At 39.7% G+C, this 27,618-nt stretch overlaps 1 protein-coding gene across 2 annotated transcripts in view; it reads right to left on the reverse strand.

The window, feature by feature from the left end:
• Nucleotides 1-27,618, reverse strand: part of TAFA1 (TAFA chemokine like family member 1) — a 544,485-nt gene that overhangs the window by 129,448 nt on the left and 387,419 nt on the right. The window lies entirely within an intron of this gene.

Here is a 27,618-nt window from a genome sequence, read left to right on the forward strand (position 1 = left end):
AGGAGACTATACTAGCTGGCCTCTAAGGGTCTTCCTATTTCTAAATCTATGATCCTATGAATTAGTCTTTTTGTTACTTCCTTTCCCTGAACAGGAACTGTCATGGTGCTCTCATGCAAGAATTCCTTATGCCTCAATCTCCTTGCTTTAGCATTGGCCATTTAGTATCATCCGTAGGTCGTGTGGATATCCCATTTGTCATATCATTTGTAATGAATACAAATGGCATTTGATCGCACACTCAGGCAGAGAAGCAAAGATTAGCGGCTCATCTCCAGAACCACCTGGCGCTCTTTATCAAGGAAAGCATTAGCTCAAAGCAGAGGATGCTCTTTTGTCATCCTTGGGGATTGATGATTTTCTATCACAGCCTAGATTGGTTTCTATAGAACACTTGCAATCTCCTTAATAATAATAACTTAGATTTGTATACCATTTGACAGCTTACAAAGAGTCTTTGTGTATATTATCTTATTCAAACCTGTGTGAGGCAGGGAGTGCAAGTACAATTATTACTCTTTTTTTTTTCAAAAGTGAGGAAACTGAGGCTCACATAGTTAGTAAGTGGTAAAGCTCCTGGAGATTGAGATTAACTTTTGTCTTTCTTTGAATTCCCAGTGCTTAGCACAGTGTTTGCCACACAGTAGGTGCTTAATCAATATTTACTGCATGACTATATGCTTAAAGCAAATGAAATAATTCATGTAAAATGCTTTGTATTCCTTTAAACATCACATATATGCCTCCTATCTTTATGACATTCAAAGACATACATATTCAAGCCCCTATTATATGACAAACTAGTCAGTGGGGATACATATCATTATCATCTTTTTATCTGCTGGCTCCTCTTATTCCTTCCAATCTTCCCAGCTCTTCCTTATCCTTAAAAACAAACACTTCCCCTCAAAACCCCCCACAAATTTTCACTTGAGACTGAGACCCCCTCCAGCTATTCTCTCATATCCTCTCACTACCAAGCACCTAGAAAAATCTGCCTATCCTCTTTGCCTCTACTTCCTCATCTCCCACTCACTTTTCCAAGATAAAACAGATACTCCCATTTGGCCTTTAAAGCTCTTTGTAGTCTGGCTCTGATTTCCGAGCTCCAGAAAACTGGTTTACTTGCTATTCCCTGTACATGCCATTCCATTTCTTGGTACTGTGCCCTAATGTGACATGGTCCCCATGCCTGGGCTGTTCTCTGCCCTTTCTCCTACTCAGGAATGACTGACTCCCTTTAGGAGTCAGCTCAAGTGTCAACTCTGACACAAGGAACATTTTCCCCTCCACTTTGCTGAAATAAATTCCTTTGTGTATATTTTGCATATGAGAGAGATACAGCTTTCCAAGACTGTAAATTGCAAAGCAGGTGCCAATCTATACTGGCAAAGAGAGATTCCTCAGTGGGAGCTTTCTATACAGCAATGAAATCATAGAGCTGTTCCACAATATTTTTTTCTCTCCCTCCCTCCCTTCTCTTTTTCCCTTCCTCCCTTCCTTCCACTTGAAAAGCAATCTAGCCACACTCTCTCACTTTGCAGATGAGAACATGCTGGCTCAGAGATTATTTTTTAAATATCTTGTCCAAGGTCACACAGGTGGTAATTGGAGAGGTAGTAGTTGAATTCAGGACCTTTATGTCCAATGTCTGCACTCTTTCTGCTGTGCCGGGGCCATGTCTTCTGCCAGACCCTTAGCCATCGTTGCCAGTGGATACAACAAGGTTTATGATCCCAAGGATGACCTAAGGAGGTCCTGGGGAACTACTGAGCTCTCGATGAGACCATGCCCCATAAAAAGCAATGCATGTCTTATTTCCTAAAGCAAATGCACAAATATTGGTGGTGATAGTGAGAAAACTTAAGTGACTGCCAGAGATGATGGGCAGGAAGAATACATTGTTAAAGGCTATTCCTTCAACCAAAGATTGGGGAAAAGTATGACATTTTCCCTTGGGATTAGAGCCAAAATGATGGCAGCTAGGTGGTGCAGTGAATAGAGCACCGAGCCTGGAGTCAAGAAGATCCAAGTTCAAATCTCACCTCAGACACCTACTAGTTGCATGACCCTGGGCAAGTCACAACCCCAATTGCCTTAAATATCTGGGGCCATCTCCAGTCATCCTGATGTATATCTTGCCACTGGACCCAGATGGCTCTGCAGGAGCGAGTGAGGTTGGTGACCTTGCATAGCCCTCCCTCACTTACATTCAATTCAGTGCAAGTCATGGCATCACCTTGGTGTCATGGTCCTCTTTGAGTATGAAGGACAAACAACCACGATAGTCAAAATGAAAACTCTAGACAATGGAGAGATAGGACTAGGTGCACATTTATATAGTGGTTTGTTGATTTTTCCATGTAATTAGCTGCTAAAGCATTATTGAGGATTCAGACAAATATATGGTCCTAAAAATAATATAATAAATTGCTTGCATTGGTGTTAATTTGCCTCACCACTGCAAGACCGGAGGCAACTGCAGGAGAACTTTATGTTGAACATGAATTATACAAATGAAAGAAACCCCCTTGGAACAGATGTCTTTGTTTAGTTCCCCAACTCCATTAATCCTGGCCTCCACTCAGGGTTTGATGTTCTGCTTTCTGAGGCCTGAACAGGTTGGTCCTGAAGCCTGGGTAACACATGCACTGCCCAGCGTAGCTCTAATGGACAGCTCTTTATCTGTTATTCCCACCCTGCTCTGGGCTCTCTATAAGTAAGCTGCTAATTAGGTGAGGAGTTCCATCCGATGTTAGGGAGATCAGCCTGACAAGCAGGCTCTTCTGCCTAGTTAGTTATTCTCTGAGGCAAGTGCTTCTTTCATCCACATGGCATTTTTTTGTCTCCAATAGAGAAGAATGGCAAACAGATGGGCTTGTTGATGAAGATGGAAAGTTGTCTCTGGAGAAAGTTTCCTCATGTGCAAAATCAAGGGGGTAGGCGTGGGGCTTGGGGAGTAGATAATTAGATAGAAAACGACACATGTTCTTTTCTAGTGTGGTGGATAGAGTGCTGAAACTAGAGTCAAAAAGATCAGTCGATCGGTTATATTCACTAAACCCCTACTATGTGTCAGGCACTGCACTAACTTCTGGGAATACAAAGTAGGGCAAAAGACAATTCTTGCTCTCAAGAGGCTTGCAATCTACTCAACAGGATTATAGGCTCTTAGATTAAGAGATGGAAGAGACCTTCAATGTCTTCTAGTCCAACCTCATTTTATAGCCAAAGAAACTGTCTAAAAAAAAGTGACTTTCCTGGGGTTACACTTGTAATAAGTGCCCAACCCCCAACCTGAACCTCTGATTCAACATCTAGCATTATTTCCACTGTGCCTCCCTGTCTATCACTTGAGTTTGAATTCCACATCTGACACCTACTAACTGTATGGTCATGGGCAAGTCTTATAATCTCCTTGACCCTGAGTTCCTCCAGCTGTAAATATGATGATAATAGTACTTTGAGGCAATAGAGTTTGGTGGAACTAATGCTGAATTTGTAATCAGACAGCCTGGGTTAGAATCCCAGCTCTACCCTTTAACCTGTGTCAACTCCAGCAAGTTACTTCAACCTCTGGGACTTAATTTCCTCATGTGTAAAATGAAGGAATTGAATTGTAAGACCAAAGTTTCTTCCAGCTTGAAATCAGGGTCTCTGTGGTTCTGTGCATATCTCTAACTTCAGACTTTCCTCTTGTGTTTCTTTGTCCTTATCTCTCCCCACACCCTACACATGTATTATGAAAGCCAAAAAGCCTCTCATTGTGCATTTTTAAAGATTCTGCTACTGAATCCAGGAATTATGAGATGCAAATCCACTTGAAATGAGTAAAAGTGGCATCCACAATTCACAAGGCGTCTGCTTTCCAAAGGAAACCAGAATAGGAGATGTTCTAAGGCAACTCTACACCAGAAACACCAATACAAGAGACACAAATGTGATTTGAATTCAGTTATAAGCAGAAGATGCAGAAAATGGAAAACTGTTGAAGTTTTCTGAATCCTTGGCAGGGAGTCAGGGTGGAGAGGAAGAAATCAGCAGAGATGGGATCAAAGCTTAGATAAGCAAAAATTGGTAAAAGTGTCAGAGTCAGGGTCTCCTCCTTTGCAAAGGATCTAGAGCCAGGAACCAGATGAGTTTGCTGGGAACCCAACATTCATTAAGGGCCTCAGCTAAGGACAGGTGGAAAATGGCAGTACATTTCTTGCCTTCCAGAAGTTTATCATCTAATGGGGGACACATAGATACACATAGATACACACTTATACATACACATACATATGTGTATACATATATGAAATGGGGAATATATACATACACATACATTCTAAAAGAAGGAATGTTTTACTTCTATTTTCTCACCCTCTTAAATAACGAGAGGGTCAAAGCACAAATCATCGAATTGATACTTACATAAGAGTTCTATCCATCCTCATTCATACATCTGAACTTCTGACACCCACTTTCACAGCAATTAGTGAGAAGTTGGTTCTGTACCAGTTATGCCATTGCAGTATGAATGGTAATTTGCCGAGATTATGGAATCAGAGAAAGAGTGGAAATGGACACTAGAAATAAATTTAATACAATCACTTTACAGATGAGGAAACTGAGGCTCACAGGGATAAAGTGAATTGTCCAGTGTTGTGCAAATGAGAAAAAATGATTTTTAATTTAGCATCAAGGACTTCTCTGTTTTAGGAATTAAGACAAAAATTTGGGATTCATTTAGAATATTTTTGGGAGATTGTGAAGGAGTTTCTCCCCATAATTTTCTCCTTGAAGGAACAAGTCATCTTTTATCTTTTTTAAACATTTATATTCATTGGTCACATTGTACAGATGCAGATTAAGGAACAGCACAACTTCTGAGGAGCCAAAATTTCTGCTCCCCAAAAGTGTAAACTGTTTGGGGATATTCAAAAGTTGGAAGGAGTACATATAGCATAGGATGAGTAAATATACGTGAGACACCCTTTAATTCTATCACATTTTTCTCATAGCTATATTGTATTTCTTTTTTTTTTAATTTTATTTTTTTGTGGGGCAATGAGGGTTAAGTGACTTGCCCAGGGTCACACAGCTAGTAACTGTCAAGTGTCTGAGACTGGATTTGAACTCAGGTACTCCTGAATCCAGGACCAGTACTTTATCCACTGCTCCACCCAGCTTCCCCCAGCTATATTGTATTTCTTTCACCTCCATAGACCCTCAATAGATTATAAGCTCCTGGAGGTTAGGAATGGCACATTTATTTATTTATTTATTCATTCATTCATTCATTCATTCATTCATTCATTCATTCATTCATTTATTTGTGGGGCAAAGAGAGTTAAGTGACTTGCCCAAGGTCACACAACTAGAAAGTGCCAAGTGTCTGAGGCTGGATTTGAACTCAGGTCCTCCTGAATCCAGGACCAGTGCTTTATCCACTGTGCCACCTAGCTGCCCCCAAGAATGGTGCCATTTCCACCTCTGCTTCTCTAGCAAAAGACATGATGTTCTTGAAAAGTCTGAAGCATGTTACTGAGAGGTAACTGTGTGCAAAACTCAAAGATGTTTGGTGAAAGAAGGGTACCTCTGATCTAAGGAGAGATGAGTCATGTACTTGGTGCACTGGTATTCACAATGGGTCAGGAAAAGTCTGTAGGACAATGGATAAAACCTTTGAGGAGGGCAGACTAAGGTTCTGAGGGAGACAATGAAAAGGGATGAATGAGTTGAGCTATGTCCTGTGGAAGGGAATACCCATTGCCCCTGAGATCACACATGTATGGAATTACTCCCTACAGAGTAGGCTTATCTGTCCTTTATCTGTCACCAAAGCAGGCATCCAACAACAACTTCCTAAGTGCCTATCATGTGCAACAGTCCCTGTTTTCAGGCAGCTTATAGTCTTTCATTTTTCTGTACCAAGTGATTCCTACTAATTTGGGTTTGCCAGAATTTCTCTAATTATCCAGAGCCCCTACACTATGACCTGAGATCACCAGCAGATAGCAGCTCTGGTGAATAACAATGATAATTTCTGTCTCACGTCCAACATCATCTTGGGCTTCCTATCACACCTAGACACAGTGCGGTCCTGAATGAGAGGAGTCCATATGCAGCCTATTGGCTTCAGGAAAGAAAACTGTTAAACCTTATGAAATGACAGAAATACATTTCACACAATGGGTCTTACCACCTAACTCTTTGCCTAATAAGGAATAATATATTTGGGAACTTAAAATTCAGCAGTCAGCAGGAAAGAAGTGTCATGAAGAGGCCAACCAGTTTCAGGCTCCCCAAGACTGCCTATGCAGCCTGCTGGAAGGGGATTTAACAGTGTAACAAATCAGGAACTATATACAGCCTTTGAAGTCCAAGGTTAACAAGAGAGGCATTAGCAATAACTTTATTAGGAAGATGCCTCAGAGCAAGAAAACTGCTGTCCATAGGATCCAGGGTTAGAAGGAAACTAGGGCAGGGTGGCAGGGATAATGTTGCAGGGCACCAACATTAGGCAAAAAATTTAACTCATGTTCTCCTTAATCATCACAGGAAGTAACAGAGGCACCTTTTAACCTTGGATTCATTTTTGACTCTTTACTCTCTGGACCTTGGGAAGAATGGAGCCAGGTTTCAGAGCTACTGTGAATTATAGAATTTTGGTTCTGGAAGGGTACAAGAGATCATCTAGTTCTGCCCAAATCTGTATGGGAAAGCCCTCTAAAACACACCCAACAAGCCTTTGTTAGAAGCTTTTCAGTGAGGGGGAAACTCTCAAGGGACAGAGCCCATTCTACTGTGGGGCAGCCCTGATTGGTTAACAGTTTTGTTTTACTCTGAATTAACCCTTAATTTGCCGCTTTTTAACCTGTCATCAAACAGAAAGCATGAACTAGGAAGTTGAGGAGAGTTATTACTATGAAAGCATCAGCCATAGGAAGAATGAAGTTTCAGTACAACTGAGTTATTGATGTTGGGTTGTGGGCATGGACAGCAGTCAGGAGGTCAGGTTATCCAGATCTGGGCAACGTGAACAAGAGCCCTTCCCCACCCACCATGTTCCATGTCGGAAAGGCAGGAGCTTTTTAAAATAGCTGGTCTATGTTTCTCATGCCCCATCTCCCTGCACACACACCCCTCCTCCCCTGCAAAAGGATGTTGCAGACAACTGATGAAGCTGGACAACAGGGAACATTCAAGTCACTGCTTCTTCCTTGTGTCTCTTCACCATATGGTTTGCCCTAATCAGCATCGATTAGGGAACTCTGAGGCACAGTGTTGCCAGGTGTGTTTTTGAGCCTTTTATGAATTGGGAAAGATGAGAGTTAGACGGGGCAATTGCGAGAGGCCAGCTGAAGGAAGCCTCATAGACTCTTAATTACAGCAAAGCATAACAAACAGGCATGCTGGGTAAATGCTGACTAGTCATGGTTTGTATTGGAAATACTGTGACCCTTCCAGCCTTCTGCATCTCCTTGACAATGCCAAGTCCCCAGAACTCTCTGTTCCAGCACTGACTTAAGTTCACACAAGTGAATCATTAAATAGGGCTAAGTAGGCACTCTAGAGGGAAAAAGAGGAAACTTGAAGAGACAACAGAAAGGGCCTTCAGTCAGATTTCCTTTCTGTTCCCTGAAAAGAGGAGGGTATAGATGCATGGGTCTTCTAGGGAACTAAACACATGGTCCCAGATCTAGTGGCAAATAGAGATCCCATAGGGAACAGGCCTCCATTCCACTTCTAGGCTATTTCCATATCATGGAATCATGCATGTAACCTTGTTGCTGTTCAGTTGTATCTGACTCTTCATGACCCCATTTGGGTTTTCTTGGCACAGATAATGGAGCAGTTTGTCATTTCCTTTTCCAGTTCATTAAGGGAAACCAAGGTTAAGTGATTTGCACAGGGTCACACAACTAGAGAATGTCTGAGGCTGGATTTGAACTCAGGTCTTCCTGATTCCTGGTCCAGTGCTTTATCCAATGAGCCACCTAGCTGCCTCTGTATTTAACCTTATCCCCTTTTAACTCCCCTTTATATCCCATCTTTGCTGAAGGAATGTAAACTACCTTAGGGCATAAATTGTCTTGTTGCTTATATTTTCTTCTCTAGTCCATTTGGCCCAACCTTGCCCTGCTACCCTCCTCCTTCCCAGTCCTGGGACCTCACCTCCTCAGAAGAAGCCTCGTGGAATCCTAGGAGCTTTGCCTCTCCCTTCTATAAGACAATGCCCTAGGGTTTCTCCCCTCAACAGGGCCTTATGAACGGCAATATCTCCCCTTCTCAACTGCCCAGCTTAATTAAGGTTGGCTTAAGAGATGCATTTGGGAGTGCATTTCATGTTGAAATCCTCCACAATCGGACTTCAGCCCACCTTTCAAGATGTATTTCATATAATTGTGCACCATCTAGTCTATTCTGTAGCCAAAGCAACATTCTATCACTGTACATTCAAATATCAAATATCAAAGTACATTAGAATACATTCCATTTTCTCCTCTGACTCTTCCAATGCTTAACTTTTTCAAGGATCATTTGATTCTCCAAGACCTATGAGAAGATTTTCCTCACGTGACTAGTTCAAGATATAACTAAGGTTAGATGAACAGAGCTTTGTACCAGGACCCTAAAATTAGAAGGTACTGATGGCACTTAAACTCCTTCAGCAATGTAAAAATTTAAAATTAAAATTAAATCTAAGTTTAAAATTAAAATTAAATCTACATTTAAATCTGTATAAATTAAAATTTTAAATTAAATAAAAAATTGAAATCTAAGTTTAGCTATTTAACAAAAATAATTCAAGTATGAATCGATCAGATAGTATTTCACACACATTGCCTCTTTTGATGGAATGTAAACTCCTTGAGGAGAAGTACTGTTTTGTTTTCTTCTTTCTGGCACATGGTAGGCAATTTAAATAAATGCTTGTTTATTGACTGATAGCTAGTAGGTCAATCCTGATTACAATAAACTTCTTTGCAACCAAGGTGAATGTTGCTTTTAGGGTAAAATTGCTCCATGTTTTCTTCTGTCATAATGATGGAAAAAGCTAGGTGCTGAAGATACTTCTCATACACATTCAACTTATTGATTTAAAAGCCTCTCATCAGTGCTGTCCACAATTCAGCAAATAATAACTGAGATTAATAAATTTGGATTTTCATTAGAGTCCCATAAAACTTTTCCCCTTTTCACATTATGTTGTCAACATGCTAATGTATAGCCCTGTGATTTCTGGTCCTGCATAAAATGTGCACATTTCCATATAAATCAGGTATTTTTTTTTAGCATCGTTGTGTCTTAGCATGATGCCAAGCTGTGAATTTAAATCGCAGCATATGTCATACTTATTTGTGCCGACTGTATTTCAAATGACTAACGACTACAATATTAGCGATATAAAATTTGACAAATTCTCAACCTGCCGAGTGAGCTGTTGGGATAAAAACTGGGTTAAACAACATCCCTATTGAGGAACTAATGAGGTGAGTTTTGCTGTTTGCCTGATAGGCAAAGACCCTTTGTCTATCAGTATTTACTGGGTGCCCGCAGAAGCCAGCATCCTGTTATATAAAGGAATGTTGCATTAGCCTGGGTGGCGATGCCAGTGGGACTCCATGATGGGATATAACAAGGAGGAAAAAAAGCACACGTCTTCAGGAAGTTGTGCGCCTACTATCCGCTTGACTAACCATTTAAATTGTTATCTGTAAAAGCTTGGTGTTGTTCAAGTGAATACTCACAATGCATTGTTATTAACTTTCCTGTTAAAAGGTTCTTAGTAACTTCCGTGATGATATGAGTACAATTAAGCACCATGACATTTAACCAGAGAGGGCAGAGAATTGACAAGTACTGGAAGCTGGTTATTTCTTTATTGTTCAAGGGGAAAATCTGGAATCAGCTTGTAATCACCTCAGTGAATAATAGGCCTGCAGGGTTGGAATCCTGATGAAGACGAACATTTAAGACCTATCAGAATGTTTGCTAGTTGCCTGAACCATCCAAGATGGCATGTCATCAAAGGGTACCAGGCTGTTATGAAGAAACTCACTCCTAGGGCAGATCAGTATGTTGCCTTAGAGCCCTGAAAGGTGAACTGATTTGTCACATAAACAATATGGGCCCAAAGTGGGACTGGAATTCAAGTCTTCCTGGCTCCAAAATCAGCCCCTTTTCTACCACAGCCTAGCTTCTTAAACTGTGAGTTGAGACCACATATGTGGTCATGTAACTGAATGTAGGGGTTGCAAAAAATTTGGCAACAGTAAAAGGATATGTATACCTATTTTATATACATATATACCTTGGGCTCACATAAAAATTTCTCTGGCGAAAAGGGGTTGTGAGTGGAAAAAGTTTAAGAAGCCCTGTACTATACCATGTAGTAGCTTTTTTATAAGCTTAATCTATTCTATGAATTATAGAGGCAGAGTGATTGGTGAATAGAGTTAGGAAAACCTGGGTTCAAATCCTGACACTGAGACTTAGAACCTGTTTGACCTCGAACAAGTCACTTAATTGCTTCTGCCTCAGTTTCCTCATCTGTAAAATGTTTCTGATTCGATGGTTTGTAAGGTCCTTTCCAATTTTACACAAGTTAAAATTCAGTTTTATGAGCTTGAGATTTATCAATGGGAGTCCAGTGACATCCCTTTTTCCCCTCAAGGGCCAAACCCTAGTGATCAACCAGTGACTTTCTATAAGCTGCTTGTGGGGGTGGGGTGGGGATTTAGATCCCTTATGTGTAAGATGAGGGGGCTGGGCTAGATCAATCAATTGATCAATCAATAAAACCTCATTGAGCACCAGTACTAAGAGCTGGGTCCTGGTCTAAATTTATGAGCCTTTGAAACCCTGGTGAAAGTGGAAGAGACCTTGTGATTTCTGAATTACATTCCCACAAATCAGTCCTTTCGTGATGAAACATATGGGAAATGCATGTTGCATACCAAAGGCAGCTCTTGCTATGTCTTTTGAAAAAAAAATCATGCTATTATTCCCAAAGAGAATCATTCCAATAGTCATAGGCAATATGATGATGCAGCCACAGGAAAAAGTTATAGACAAAATAAAGGCTTTTACATTCACATGACAGGTTGGCTTTGTGTCCAGGGGGAAGAAGCAGCTACATTTTTGCATTGAGCAAGACCTCCTCAGAGCTGACAAGATGATTCACTAAGCCCTTATTAAGCATCTTCCATGCCCAGGGTTCTGTGCTAGGTGCCAGGGTGTCATAGGAGCCGAACCTGCCCCATGTGGACTCCAGTTTTTCTCTAAAAAGTATTGAAATCTAATTGGTCCACGGGATTAAGACTTAAAGATTGATTTTACTTCCAGGTTCCCCATAAGAACAAAATCCAAGTTAGGAGGTTTAGCACCACGATGGAATATGGAAATGCAGGGAAGTTGTGTCCAACTGAAACAATGCTATGTATTTGATGAATATACTTTCCATGCAATTGGTAGATAAACTTCCTAACCCCTCTTATTTCCAGTGCCTTTCTTCTGTTAATTACCTCCTACTTATCTTGTAAGATAACTTGCTTTCTATATATCCATTCCCATGTTGTCTCCCCCATTAGATTGTAAACTCTGTAAGGGCAGACTGTCTTTTGCATCTTTTTGCATCTTCAGCAATTAGTAGAAAGACTAGCACATAGTAGAAGCTTAATAAAAGCACACTGATTGATTGACTAAGATCAAGTGTCATGAAACTCTTTGACAGGCTGGCATGGCCTATGGGACCCTTTCCAGAATAATTCTTAGGATAATAAATAATTTATATCAATAACTACAGTAATAATATTTATTATAAGTAAGATAAAAGACATAAGATTAAAAAGGAAATCAATTTTATTGAAATAGTTATCTTTTTTTTTAAGTTCACAGGCCTCAGGTGAAGAGCCACCAGTCTATACTGTTTGCCTAAACGTCTCATAATTTCATTGTGGACAAGACAGAGAGATGTGATGTTTACAGTTGGGTAGATTCAAGGCTGGATGAATGACCAAATTAGATGATCTGAGTATCTCATTTGCTTCTGGTCCTACACCTGAACCACCAAACTGGCTTGAGTCAGGCTTGGCTTAGAATGTGGAGAGACAAAGTCAAAAAAAGCAATGCCCCCTATGCCTCTGAGAGCTTATGTTCCCCTGGGGCAAAACAACAAGTCTCTAGATAAGTCAATAGAAAGGAAAGGGAGTAATTTATGCCTGAGGAAGTCATGCAGGAGATGGCATCTAAGCTGAACCCTGAAGGGAGTGGAATCTCAAACATCAAGAAAAAGGAACTTTCATTTAAAGCTGTTACTCCAGTCTCTAATGGGAGAGAAGGGTAAACTGAGGTCAGTAGACAAGAAATGGAATCCTCTTCCTCAACCACTCCAGGCAGGTGAAAAATCAGCGTGTGGCATTAATTGTCATGGTGTTCTCCAGCACATCTCCTGTTTGTTTTTAGCTAAGACAAAGAAACATTTCATTAACATCCACCACAAGGTCTGGAATCCTAGAGGCTTCTTCTAATGTACTTTAGAAACTCAGGCAGCAATTAACCAGTAAGTAAGTAATTCAGATCAAAGTATGTGTGGTGTGGAAGAGTTAGGTTGAGGCAGGTAGTGTAGTCAGTTGTGGCCCCTTTACATAGCTCTTCAACAAGTGACCCTGCTTCCTTAAGTTTCTGGGGACCCTTATGCTGCCTACTGATCATCTGAGAACCAGGTAAAATGGTACCTGATCCAAGCTTGTACAAACTTGGCAATGTCTCATTATTCAGAATGAACTCTCTTCGCTGTCATCATTCTCATTCTTATTATATCATCATTATATCTTATTATATCAACATTCCTATTCTTTGAAAAAACTCATTTAGATTTAGGAGGAATATGAGAGATAGTATGGCATAGCAGATAGAAAACAGGTCTCATGGTTAAGAAGTCCTGGGTCTAAGTCCTGCCCATGAAAGACTGACTTTGTGACCTTGGGCAAGTCACTGACCTTCTAAGCACCATAAGCAATTCTTGAAGATTAGAAATTGTACAGAAGGTACTGACCTATACCAATAAAGGGAGTTTCCTCATCTGGGATTCTACCAACTAGTGAAATCACAGGTCCAGGCCCTATCCTTTACCAACTAGTTCACACTAAATTGTGAAAGACAACTCTATTTAGCTGATTAACTCTGGAGGTTATTTGGTACAATAAACATTTTTATTTCTACTGGTAAATAGATGAGGAAAGAAGGAAAGTGAAAAGGAAAGGAGAAAGGGAAAGACACACTCAACTGAATGCAGCATTCCAGAAAATAGCAAGGAAAGAGAAGTTTTTGTTTTTGTTTTTTTAAATAGCCAATGCAAAGGAAGAGAAGAAAACAGAATGGGAAAGGCAAGATTTTTCAAGAAAATTAGAGTCATCACAGGAACATTTCATGCAAGAATGGGCAGAATAACATACAAGAATGGTAGGGACTTAATAGAAGCAGAAGAGATTAAGAAGAGGTGGTAAGAATACACACACGGGGGCAGCTAGATGGCACAATGGATAAAGCACTGGCCCTGGATTCAGGAGTACCTGAGTTCAAATCCAGTCTCAGACACTTGACACTTACTAGCTGTGTGACCCTGGGCAAGTCACTTGACCCTCATTGCCCCGCAAAAAAAAAAAAAAAAAGAATACACACACACACACAAGAAATCTTAACATTACCAATGACCACAGTGGTGTGGTTACTGATCTAAAGCCAGACATCCTCAAGAATGAAGTCAAGCAGGCCTTATAAAGCATCGCTAACAATATGGCTATTGAAGATCATGGAATTTCAGCTAAGCTCTTTAAAACCCCCCAAAATGCTGCTGCTTAAGTGCTACACTCAATATGCCAGTAAATTTAGAAAACTCAACAGTGGCCATTGGATTGGAAAAGATCACTTTATATCCCAATCCTAAAGAAGGGTAATGACAAGAAATATTCAAACTAGCAAACAATTGTGCCCATTTAACTCTCCAGCAAAATCATGCTTAACATTCTGCAAGCTAGGCTTCAGCAATATGTGAACCGAGAATCACCAACAAAGCAGACTGGTTTTCAAAGAGGCAGAGGAACTAGAGACCAAATTACCAACAGTTACTGGGTTATGGAGAAAGCAAGGGAGTTCCAGAAAAACAAAACAAAACAAAACATGTACTTCTGCTTCACTGATTACACTAAAGTCTCTGACTGTGTGGATCATAACAAAATGTGGCAAGTCCTCAAAGAGATGGGAATACCAGATCATCTTGCATGTCTCCTGAGGAATGGCCAAGAAACAACAGTTAGAACCAAACATGGAACAACTTATTGGTTTAAGATTAGAAAAGGAGTCCAGGAAGGCTATATATTGTCACCTTTTAAAAGTCAGAATTAAAGTTGCTGGGAGAAATATCAACAATCTCACATATGCGCATGATATGAGGCTGGTGACAGAAATTGAAGAGGAATTAAGAAGATGAGGGTGAAAGAGGAATATGTAAATTTGCCTTGCAGTTTAACATAAAATAATCCCTAAAATCTTGGCAATTGGTCCAATCACTTCCTAGCAAATAAAGGGAGAAGAAATGGAAGTCAGATTTTATATTCTTGGGCTCAAAGATCAATGCAGATGGTGACTGCAGCCATGAAATTAAAAGATACTTGCTGTTTGGAAGGAAAGCTATGGCAAATCTGGACAACATACTAAAAAGAAGAGACATCATCTTGCTTCATATAGTCAAAGCTATGGTTTTTCCGGTAGCAATGAAAGGCTGTGAGAGTTAGACTATAAGGAAAACTAAGCACGGCAAAATGGGCACTTTCAAATCATGGTGCTGGAGAAGACTTTTGAGAGCCCCTTGGAAAGCAAGGAGATAAAAGTCAATACTTAAATAAATTAATTCAGGCTATTGACTTAATTAATTCAGGTCAAATGCTGAAGCTGAAGGTTAAAAACTTTGGCCACATAATGAGAAGACTGGACTTGTTGAAAATGACCCTGATGGGGCAGCTAGGTGGCACAGTGGATAAAGCACTGGCTCTGGATTCAGAAGGACCTGAGTTCAAATGTGACCTCAAGCACTTGACACTTAACCCCCATTGCCCTGGGGAAAAAAAAATAGAAAATGACCCTGATGTTGGGAAAGATTTAAGGAAAAAGGAAAAGGAGATGGCAGAGGATAAGATTGATAGATAGTGTCATGGAAGCAACAAATATAAGTTCAGACATACTTCAGGAGATAGTGGAGGATAGAAGGGCCTGGTGTGTTCTGGTCCATGGGGTCACAAAGAATCAGATATGACTAAAAAAATGAACAACAACAACAATAACAAGTCTACTACTATTTAAAAATTTTTATTAAGTGCTCTCCTAAAACCCTCTTCTGAAGTCTTAGCCTGAAGGTGGCTTTCTGTTGTCATAGATTTCTTCACTATCTCAGAATTAGAAAAGATTCCAGAGGCCACTTACTCACCTCAAATAAGAAGAATCTCACTAGAGCCAAGTTCTGGCAGATGGTATCAATCTAGACACGCAGGCCCAGTGATGAATTGTGTGTTTATCATCTGAGGACCCTCTTCACTAAGTTTGAAAAGATTTCATCACCTGAAGGTTGGTCATTAAGTGAAATATTTTTTTTTAACACAGTGATTCAGGCTAGTTTATTTGCTACTTCTAGTTTCTCTCTTTGTCTCTGTCTATCTCTTCATTCTGTTTCTGTCTCTTTCTGTTTCTTTTTCTGTTTCTCTCTGTGCATCTCTCTGTTTTTCTTTGTGTCTCTCCCCCCTCTTTCTCTTCTTCTCTCTCTGTGTCCGTTTCTCACTGTCCCTTTCATATAAATGTGTGTGTGTGCATGTGTGTATGTATGTATGTATATATGTGTGTGTGTGTCTATGTCTCTCTCCATTCTCAAGTACTTCAGAACAGGAATGAAGAATGAAATCTTCATGTATCTAGAAACAGTGTGGTACAATAGACCAAGCCCTGGACTTGGGGTTGAGTCCGGGCTTATAATCATGCCTCTGGCACTTAATAGCAGTGACCATGTGCAAGTCATTTTAAGTTCGAGAGTCTCAGTTCTCTCATCTGTTATATGGCCTCATAGAACTTATACTGCCCACTTTATAGAGTGCTATGAAGAAAGTTCTTTGAAAACTTTGAAGCAATAGATAAATGTGTAATATTATTATTGTAATAGATAAATGTTTCTCATCATCATCATCGTTATTTTCCTTGTTATTCAGGCTATCACAAATTATATGTCCAAGGGATTGTTAATCAACTCATGGGTCCCACTCCAGAGTCAACATTTTTTCAGAACAATTTTGTTAGAGAGAGATTCAATAAAGATGCCAAAGAAGGTCATTTAGACTGAAAGCATCACTAGATTTCATGGTCTCTTATATTCAGATAAGATACTCCTTTCACATATTTGATATATGTGATTGGCCTGACTCTGGTGGATAAATTTGGAAACCTGGAAATTCTACTTCCTACTTCCTTTGGAATGTATCCCTTTCAAAAATACCAAACAAATCCTGTCCCCCTCAGGAAGATCTGAGTTTAAGTATGTGGTCAGGGGGTAGGTTGCTTCACCACTCAGGGCCTTGAGCAATTCTCTAAGACTCTAAGTTATCAACTTGTTGCTGAGATGAATTAGTGGAGGGATTTTCTACACCAGCAGTTCTTTATAACCATGTAAAATCACATTTTTGTTCTAAACAGACAAAAATATAATATCTGATAGGCAATGGCCAACTATCGACTCTCTTTCATCCATATTGGGATGATGGAACAAAAGGGATAAGTCCTATTAACCCAAAGACCTCAGCTCTTTACTATACCCCTAACATGGCTTGGTTTTCCCCCCATCCTCCCCAAGGGACTCTTTCCAAGCTTAAAAAGCCTTGGGGTGGGTTAGCATGGCCTGTAGCCATTTTCCTTCCGTGTTTAGGCTCACTAAAATCTCTTTAACTAAGCAATTGTTTGGCCGGCTGGTGTTTTCTACATGGCTGGTTTAACAGGGAATCAGCATATTGATTAGAGTAGGGAAAATTATCCCAGCAACAGAAGGGGTAGAAATTGCCTAAAATGTAAACAGAGTATTTGATTCTGTACAAAACAATAAAGGACATTGGCAGGCCACCCATTCTCAAAATCATCACCCTTTCTTCCCATACCCATCACCCTCATTTCTATTCTAAACATTCTGAGCAAGTGGAAACTTTCAGCAAAAGACATCAGCCATCCATGTACTGATATGGAAACTGCTGATACATAATCCCCTTTAATTGACCCCTCCTTTTTTTTTTTTTTTTTTTTGGTGAGGCAATTGAGGTTACGTGACTTGCCCAGGGTCACACAGCTAGTAAGTGTCAAGTGTCTGAGGCTGGATTTGAACTCAGGTCCTCCTGAATCCAAAGCCAGTGCTTTATCCACTGTGCCACCTAGCTGCCCCCCAATCCCCTTTAATTGAGCAAATATTTGTTAAGCACATACTATGTTCAAGGAAATGTGTTATATTCTAGATAAGCAACAGAAGGATGAATGCTAGCCCCCAAGAAGCTCATGTCCTCCTGGGAATGATACACCAAGCTTATAGATCAGTAATTGCTCAGTAGATATAACATAATCACAAAGATTACAGTGAGAGAGCTCCAGGTTGGGGGAAGGTTTGGAGAATAGATTTTTCTACAATCAATCAAAAATCATTTATTAACCACCTATTCTTTGTCAGTCACTGTGCTAGTAACAGATCAAACTGGCCATGCCTTCAATAAGCTTACACTCTAAATAGCCCAAGTCCTTGGCAAAACAAAGTATGTACCCAGGGACTGCTTCCTGTCAAGTGGAACTTTGCAGGAAAAAGTGGCTTTTACTATTTACCTGCAAGAGAAACTATAACAACAACAACAAAAACAATAATAATAATAATAATAATAATAATAATAATAATAATAATAATAATAATGAGGCATCTAGGTGGCACAGTAAACGGAGCACCGGGTTTGCAGTCAGGAAGATTTGAATTCAAGTCCAGACTCAGAAACTTGCTAGTTGTGTGACCTTGGGCAATTTATTTAATCTCTATTTGCCTCAGTTTCCTCATATGGAAAAATAGGGGTAATAATAGCACCTACTTCTCAGGGTTGTGGTAAGGATTAGATGAAATAATTTGTAAATTGCTTAGCACACTCCGTGGAACATAAATAGATGCTATATAAATGCTCACTGTCATCACCATCATTGTCAAGACAGCCTCCAAATACTAATGGTAAACTTTAAGGTAAGACAACCAAAGAATCTTTTGTCTAGTTGTCCCCTAGGTCTGAATGAACGTCTTCATTTTTGCCTCCTGGATCCCATGTCTTCCTTCAAGATTCAGCTCACATTTTACCTTCTGCAAGAGGCCTTTCTCTGGTCCTCCCCACCCCCCACCCTCAGTGCTTTCCCTTTAAGATTACCTCCAATTTACCACATATATACACATACATACACACATGCACACACATACATACACATTCATGTATATATAAATAAATATATGCATATATGTACACACACACATACATATATATATATATATATATATCTTGTATGTCTATAGTTCTTTGCATGTTGTCTCCCTCATTAGAGTGTGAGCTCTTTGAGGGGAGGTACTTTGTTTTTCTTTAGGTCTCCAGTGCTTAGCACAGTGTCTGGCACATAATAGGCACCTTATAAATGCTTTTTGACTTGATGATTTCCTCCCCATTCTAGTGACTCTTTTTTCAATATCTCTGACATCCATAACATTGTATGTTAGACAAAGCATTGGATTTTGAGCCAAAGGACCAGGATGCAAACATTAATTATTTTCCTTAGTCACTATGAAAACTTGGCCTCCATTTTATCATCCATTCGATGAAGGGGATGGACTACATTGCTTTGAAGGTCCTTTCCAGCATTAAGCTATGATCCTCTGAAGAGATCATCTTTACCCCTTTCTTGAGTAGCCCCAGTGAAGGGACTCACTTTTCCAAACAACCCCTTCCATTATTGGTTCATTCTAATAGTTACAAAGAGTTCTTCCATATATTGGGCCAGAGATTGACTTCCTATAACTTCCCACAATTGGCCTTAGTTCTTCTTTCTAGAATAACACTGAATATATTGACACTTTGGCAGAATAGCTCTTAAAATATACAAAGATACTGATCATGAGATGCCAGTCTTCTTTCATGGATTAAAAATAGCTTATTCCATCAACCATGCCCCCCCCCATAACATGCTTTCTCAATCCTTTACAAATCAATCAAGCAACAAGCACTTATTAAGCACCTCCTCTGTAGACATTGCTTAAATCTCTGAGAATATCAAGACATAATTAAAGCCGTCCCAGGCCTCAGGTAACTTTCATTAGAAGATCTTGTTTTCCATCGTCAAAGATAATTTGGTTTCTTAATGTCCTTCTTAAAATGTCACCTACACAGTAATCCAGAAATGCTCTGACAGTGAGACAATTCTGATGTGAATGAACACATTAAATTAAAGACCTCCATTTCTCCAATTTGTTGAAAAGGATGTTATGGGAATTTGTTCAACATCTTGCTGAAACTCAAGATAAACTATACCTATGCTGTTGTTTAGTTGTTTTCAGTTATGTCTGATTCTTGGTGAGCCCATTCATTTTTGTTTCTTTGGTTCCCCTCCCCCAAGATACTGGAGTGGTTTGCTGTCATCTTTTCCAGCTGATTTTACAGATGAGGAAACTGAAGCAAACACGATTAAGTGACTTGCCCAGGTTTATATAGCTGAGGCCAGATTTGAACTCAGGCCTTCCTGACTCTAGGCCACGTGCTCTATCCACTGAGCCACGTAGCTGCCCCCAAATTATACCTACATCATTCCTTTAATCTCTCAGTCAGATACTCCTATCAATAAAAGAAAAGAGATTAATTTACCAATAAGTAATTCTTGTAAACCAGTTTTCTTCTAGTGATTGCAGTAAGACTATGTAGATCAATTCCAATTCCTTGACACAAGAGACAATGCCACCATCTCTGTGCTATATTAGAAGCTACTCAGAAGTGAGGAAAATGTTGGAAGATTTATCATAAAGAGGTCCTTTCACTTATGGAAGGATATTGTAAGCAGTGTTTATGAAGAGGCTATACTGATTCTGTCGTGGTTCCAATCACCCCTGCCTATAAGAGTCCTATTTTCTCAGACACACCCTCAGTCAGAAAGGAAAAATTCAGGTGATGATATTAAGATATAGCTTCTCACAGATCCTGTGACATGGATTTTTCAGCACCAATGCATTCTGGTCACACTTGCCTCACTTTCTGTACTTTTCCCCATAATAAGACAGTTTTGAATGGGCTGGCCAAACAGACATCTGCCTAGAATTTATCTTTCTGCCTGCCTTTATGGGTTACCTGAGGACAGCCTTAGGGGAGGAAGGAAGTTGTTGTAGCCCTCAGGGCTATTTAGGCTTGTTGTCCTGGTAGCTCATCCACTTTGGCCACCTTAGATTCAACATGGGATGCCAAAAGAAACTTCAACTTGCCCATGTACATTTCATGTCCAGTAATAGCTTTGAGTTAGAAAGGAATCCTTTATAGGCCCTTCTAAAGTAAGTGCTTTTGACCACATTACATGAATGGTTGATTTAATGCAGGCAGGCTCTTAGCAGCATGAAATGAGTGAGCAGTGTCAGCGTTATGTTGAAAGTGCAGAGGGAAGGGAGCTTTAAAAGAAAGCCCTTGGGCTTCTAATAAAGCCCTCAAAAATTTCATTAAAAATAAATCAACAAACCTCTTTAAAAACTCATGGTGCAAAAGGATGCTACTAGCCAGTGCCTTGTATATAGTAGGTGCCTAATAAAAGTTTTTACAATTGAATTGAATCATTGAAGGGGCCTTAGAGATCATTTAGTTCAAGCTTCTCATTTTAGAGTAGGAGAAAACCAAGGTCCACAATAGGTAAGCGATTTGTCAAAAGTGATACAATTATTCAATGGTACAAGTAGCTAAGTAGTTCAGTGGATATTACTGGGTTTGGAGTCAGGAAGACCTGAATTTGAATCCTGTCTCATCCACTTATTTTGACGTTGGGCAAATCATTTAACCTCTGTCTACCTCAGTTCCCTCATCCATAAAATGGGGATAATAATAGCAGCTACCTTCCAGGTTTGTTGTTCAACTCAAATGAAAGAATATTTGTAAATTGCTTCATAAACCCAAGTGCTATGCCAATGCTGGCTAGGAAATAATAGAGGCAGTGAGGTGGCTCAATGGATCATGGACCAGATCTAAAGTTAGAAAGATTCATCTTCCTAAGTTCAAATCTTGCCTCGGATACTTACTAGCTTGTGATCCTAGGCAAGTCACTTAACTCTGTGTGCCTCAATTTCCTCATCTATAAATAATGTGCTGGAGGGGCACCTAGGTGGAGCAGTGGATAAAGCACTGGCCCTGGATTCAGGAGTTCCTGAGTTCAAATCCGGCCTCAGACACTTGATACTTACTGGCTGTGTGACCCTGGGCAAGTCACTTAACCCCCATTGCCCTGCAAAAAAAAAAATGTGCTGGAGAAGGCAGCAGTGAGGAATTCTGGTGAGGGAGAGTTTCTTAATTATACAGATTATTTCTTCCTCTTCACAGCAACTCTCTTCCTTGCCTCATGTATTCTCACTGGTATTTCTTCACAGAGTCACTAAAGTTCTGTTGGTAGGGACCTTTGAACCACCAAGTCTAATCTGTGCCCAAGCAAAATTCCCTCTGTGATGTCATTGACAAGTAAGCATCTTGCTTGCTCTTGAAGGTACTGCCTCCTGACACAGTCTCTGTCCATCTTTGGCCAGCTCCAAAGGTCAGGAAATGTTTTCCTTCCATTAAAATTGAAGTATGCTCCTCTCTGCAACTCCCCACTATTGCTTCTCTGGGGTCAGTGAACAAATCTCATCTGTCTTATGCAAGACAACACTTTCAATACTTGAAGACTGCCATTGTTTCCCTATAAAGTTCTCTCTTATTCAGGATAAGCATCTTCACTTCCTTCAACCAGGTATTGGGTGTTCAGGGAAGACTAGCACCTCTGGTGTGAGGGCTCGGTGAACCCTTTTCAGGGCTGCTCAGCCACCTTCAGTATCCACCTGGAAATCAACTCTTATCTGTGGCTCCAAGAAGCTGTAACTTGTGCAGTGGCCACACTGTAGTAAAATAATTTCATCAGGTTGTCTAAACCAAGTAACCGCCAGGCCCCATTAGAATTGGCAGATGAGGACAATTTGTTCCAACAGCCATAAAGACAGCTAAAGCAGGCTCTGTGGAGTACTTAGAGCTTGGTCAGACACTGAAGATGCCAAAGTCATCCATTGTATTGTGGGCCATCAACAATTATCTTGACTTTTGTCCTGCCATTGAACTTTGATGACTCTGAAAGAGACAGTGAGGCTGACAACTGAACAATCCTGCTTGACTTAAATCTAATCCACATCAGCTGTGAACTGATCCAACCAATCTATAGAACAATTTGGAATTATGCCCAAAGGGCTATAAAGCTGTGCATACCCTTTGACCCAGCAATACCACTATTGGGTCTTTTTCCCAAAGAGATCATAGAAAAGGGAAAAGGACCCACATGTACAAAAATATTTATAGCTACTATTTTTGTGGTGGCAAGGAATTGGAATTTGAAGGCTGCCCATCAATTGGGGAATGGCTGAACAAGTTGTGGGATATTAATGTGATGGAATTCTATTGTGTTGTAAGAAACAATGAGCCGGCAGATTTCAGAGAAACCTGGAAGGACTTGCATGAACTGATGATGAGTGAGATGAGCAGAACCAGGAGAACCTTGTACACAGTATCATCAACAGTTGTTGATCAACTGTGATAGACTTGATTCTTCTCAGCAATGCAATGGTCCAAGGTTGTTCCAAGGGACTCATGATGGAAAATGCTCTCCAAATCCAGAAAGAAAAAAAAAAGAAACTATGGAATATGGATGCAGATTGAACCATACTATTTCTTTTGTTTTTGATATTGTTTTTCTTTTTTGAGGTTTTTCCCTTTTGCTCTGATTCTTCTCTTATGACATGACTAATGCAGAAATATGTTTGATGTTACTGTACATATATAAACTGTATCAGATTGCTTGCTGTCTTGGGGAGGGGGAGATGGAGAGGAGGGAGGGAGAAAAATTTGAAACTGGAAATCTTATGAAGGCATGTAACGGGAAAATAATAAAATACTTTTATAATTAAAAAAAATCTAATTCACATCACCCCATGATCTCATTGGTCCTCTTTGATAATGAAGGATGAACAATAATAGCATGTCTCTTCATTATTTTGGTTACCCTGCTTTGGAAACAGACCAAATTATCAGTATCCTTCCTAAAATTTGGTGGCCAAACCCAAATATCACATTCCAGATATAATCTCACCAGGGTAAACTGTAGTGGAACCATCTGCTCCTAATTTCTGAATGCTATCTATGTTGCTCAATGAAGCCTAATATTGAGTTTGTTTCTTTGACTGCCTTATCACACTGTTCACTCACACTGAGCTTGAAGTCCACTTCTTTTGCTTCATCTCTTCTCTCTGAATTTTAGGGCTTTCCTGCTATTGTCTGACTTCCCAGGAGTCATCACTCCATGGAAAAGCAAGATTATACAGCAAGCAATAACTATGAATGCGAACTGATAGACTACCCATAAGCCTATTTCAGAAACACCACTTCCATTAAAGCATCAAACACTTTTCAAACCACCAAAGTGGAATTATTACCCAGGATCTTGGGCTACAATAGACTCTATTAGCATGATATGCTTGTGCAACTGAAAAAAGAGAAGAGATAAGGTGATCACCCAATGGATAGCTAATGGGATTTGTCTGCTTTCCACTAAATCCTAGAAGGCTGGTCCACATTCAAAGTGTGCCATATACAAAGTGGAAAGGACCCTAAGAAAGGATAATTAGGAGCCCCTGGCTTAGACAGTTGTGTGTGTGTGTGTGTGTGTGTGTGTGCATGTGTATATGTGCGTTTGTGTTTATACTGAATCCTGCAAATCAGATAAGAACCAAGGAAAAGAAGGTTAGGGTAATTATCTACCAGGAGCAAACCAGGAGTAGGAAGTTTATGTGTTTTTTGGAAATGCAACATTTCAGGTCATGTCTTCCATGTCTTTTTTTTTTGGGGGGGGGCAATGAAGGTTAAGTGACTTGCCCAGGGTCACGCAGCTAGTAAGTGTCAAGTGTCTGAAGCTGGATTTGAACTCAGGTCCTCCTGAATCCAGGGTCGTTGCTTTATCCACTGTGCCACCTAGCTGTTCCTGCCATGTCTTTTAATTTAGGAAAAGTTATTTCCCACATGGAAAGGTGGCAGCAGGTAACAGCTGATAAAGTTTTAGACAAGGAGGAAGAAAGGACTGATTTCAAATCTTGCCTCAGACACTTATTAGTTGTGTATTCTGGGTAAGTCACTTACACTCTCTGGGACTCAGTTTGCTCATCAATAAATAAAAATGATAATACTAGCATTTAACTCACAGGGTTAATGTAAAGATAAAATGAGGTGTTTGTAAAGCACTTTGTAAACCTTTGAGTGTTATCTAAATGCTAGCTATTATTAGATGTGGCAGTAATTAGGGGCCACTAACCTTTATACAGTGCTTTACAATTTAGGAAGTACTATTCTTATAACAACCTTTGAGGTCAGTAGCACAAATATTACTGTCTTTATTTTACAGATGTCACAAAGAAGTTAAGGGAATTGCCCAAGGCTATACTCTCTGATAACAGGCCTACAAAAAGTAAACTATTTTCTTTATTCTCACCATCCCAATACAACAAAATTTGCTATCACTTATGCAGAAGTTAATAGTTCCTGCCTGCAGATAGGGAATCTTTTACTTAGAATCACAGACTGTCAGGGTTTAAGTAGCTTAGAGATGACCTCATTCAATTTGGAAGTTTTTAAATGGGCAGTCCAAGGTTAAGAGGCCAGCAGTGATTTATTCAGGGTCACAAGTATAGGGAGTGACTGAGCTAAATTTTTAATCCAGGTTACAACTCTCAGAATATTATTTCATTCTGCCTCTTCATTCGATCTTAGCTGCATTTTAAAACTGAGGTTCTCAAAGAATGTTCTAGGGAATCCCCAGGCATCCCTAAGATACTTTCAGGAGTACTAGGAAGTCAAAACTATTTTCATAGCAATGATAAGATGCTTTAATTTCCAGTACAGTAAATATCCATAGAGATAACCCACAAAAACAAAAGCTCTTTGAGGTCATCAATAATTTTTTAGAGTGTAAAGGAGCTCAGAGACAAAAACTTATGAGAACTATTGCTTTAAAGAATCCATAGTAGGCTGAAGTTGTTCTGACATTGTTCTAAAATACTGGCTGTAGAATCAAGTCTATCACATGATCAGAAAAATAAATAGAATATTGCTATTTAGTTTGGTTCACACTATTGGGACATAACATTATAGGTGGAAAAAAAATATTGTTATACCAAGGACTGTTGAATACTCTACAATTTGTTCTTCAAGATAATACAATAGAATGAGGGCTCAGTTTTACAGGCAGAGGACCTAAGTTTAAATCCCAGCTTCTCCAGTTACTACCCATGTGACCATAGGGAAATTCTTTCACGTCTTCAGCCCTCATTTTCCTCATCTATAAAACAAGTGCATTGGACAAATTGCCCATAAAGCCAACTTTCTATATATAAAATCTTTTTTTCTCAGGCAGCCAGGTGGCGCAGTGGATAAAACACCAGCCCTGGATTCAAGAGGACCTGAGTTTAAAGCCTACCTCAGACACTTGACACTAGCTGTGTGACCCTGGCCAAGTCACTTAACCCTCATTGCCCCGCAAAAAAAAAAAAAAAAGTAAAAATTTTTTTCTCAACATAGCATTCCCTGTAGTATTCTTTCTAAATAGCCATAGAATCAAATCACAGAACTTCTAAGGGGGAAGGGACATCAGAAACCATCCAGTCCAAATTATACTGGAAAAAAAGAATCTTCCTTACAACATATCCAAGAATGGATCATCCAGTCTTCACTTAAAATTCCCTAAACAAGAAGGAACCCACTATCTCCAGAGCACCCTTTCCACTTTCGAATAACTCCAATGATTAGGATGCTTCCACTTTCTAATCATGAACACTAAGTGAAACTTAATTAATTAGTTAAGCCAAGGTCAGATAGAGTAGGCCTACTTTCTTTCCAATTGTTAGTTCTTCAAAAATTTGAAGATAGCTACTATGTTTTACCTAAGACTCCTCTTCTCAAGGTTATACACCCTCATTTCCTTTAACTACTTCTCATAAAGCAAGAATTTGAAGCTGTTCACGATCCTGGCTGCCCTTCTCTGGTTGCCATTCAGCCTATCAACGCCCTCCCTAAAATATGATGCCTTCATCTAAGCACAGTTTCCCATACATGGTCTTACCAGGAGCCTTTTTTTTTTTTTGCAGGGCAATTGGGGTTAAGTGACTTGTCTAGGGTCACACAGCTAGTGAGTGTCAAGTATCTGAGGCCAGATTTGAACAAAGGTCCTCCTGACTCCAGGGGTGGTGGTCTATCCACTGGGCCACCTAGCTGCCCCATCACCAGGAGTCTTTTGACTGAATAACTTGCAGTAGAATCAACCTACTTCCATTGGGCTGATACATTTTATCTGAGCCGTCATTCACTATATAACCATCCTGCCCTAGTGGGAATAGGGATGGTATGAGAATCACAGTTTATGGGCTCTAATCTAGTTTACCATCTGTGCCAATAGTTTCTGGGGGCCTCAGTTTCCTCGCCTATAAAGTGAGTGAGTTGGGTCAGATGACCTCTAAAGTGCTCTCCAATTCCAAATGCATGTTCTTACAAGTAGGGGAAGAGTTTTGTTGAGGGGGAGGAGTAGAGGTGTGTATACGTATGGATAGGAGGTCTTGGCAAGAAGTCCTTCCATTTTAACTATTCTCTCAGTCGCATGACTTTCCATCTCCTGTTTCTTCACCTATGAAGACTATTTCCCATGCTTAGGATATATCACCTCTGCCTCTTAAAAATATTAGTAATAATAATAACTGGCATATACAGTACTTTAAGGTATGCAAAGTGCTTTACTGCTCTACCTATTTAAATATTTATTTTTGTATATATATATAATTGTGTGAATATATAAATATATATTAAAATACATATACATATATAAATAAAAATTGTATACATACATATATGTGTATACACATACATACAATATATATACACATGCACATGCACATATATATACACATACATATACACACATAAAGGGGCAGCTAGGTAGCACCATGGATAGAATGTTGGGCCTACTGTCAGGAAGACTCATCTTCCTGAGTTCAAATTTGGTCTCAGACACTTATTAGCTGGGTGCCTAGTCATTTAACCCTTTTTGCCTCAGTTTCCTCATCTGAAAAGATGAGCTGGAGAAAGAAATGGAAAATCACTACAGTACCTTTGCCAAGAAAACCCCAAATGGGATCATGAAGAGTCAGAGGTGACTGAAATGACTAAACAACAACAACAATAATATATACATATAATTGCATATTTGAATATATATGTATATGTATATATATATATA

The sequence above is a fragment of the Dromiciops gliroides genome, chromosome 1 (assembly GCF_019393635.1).
Source record: "Dromiciops gliroides isolate mDroGli1 chromosome 1, mDroGli1.pri, whole genome shotgun sequence".
In the NCBI taxonomy this organism is placed as follows: domain Eukaryota; kingdom Metazoa; phylum Chordata; class Mammalia; order Microbiotheria; family Microbiotheriidae; genus Dromiciops; species Dromiciops gliroides.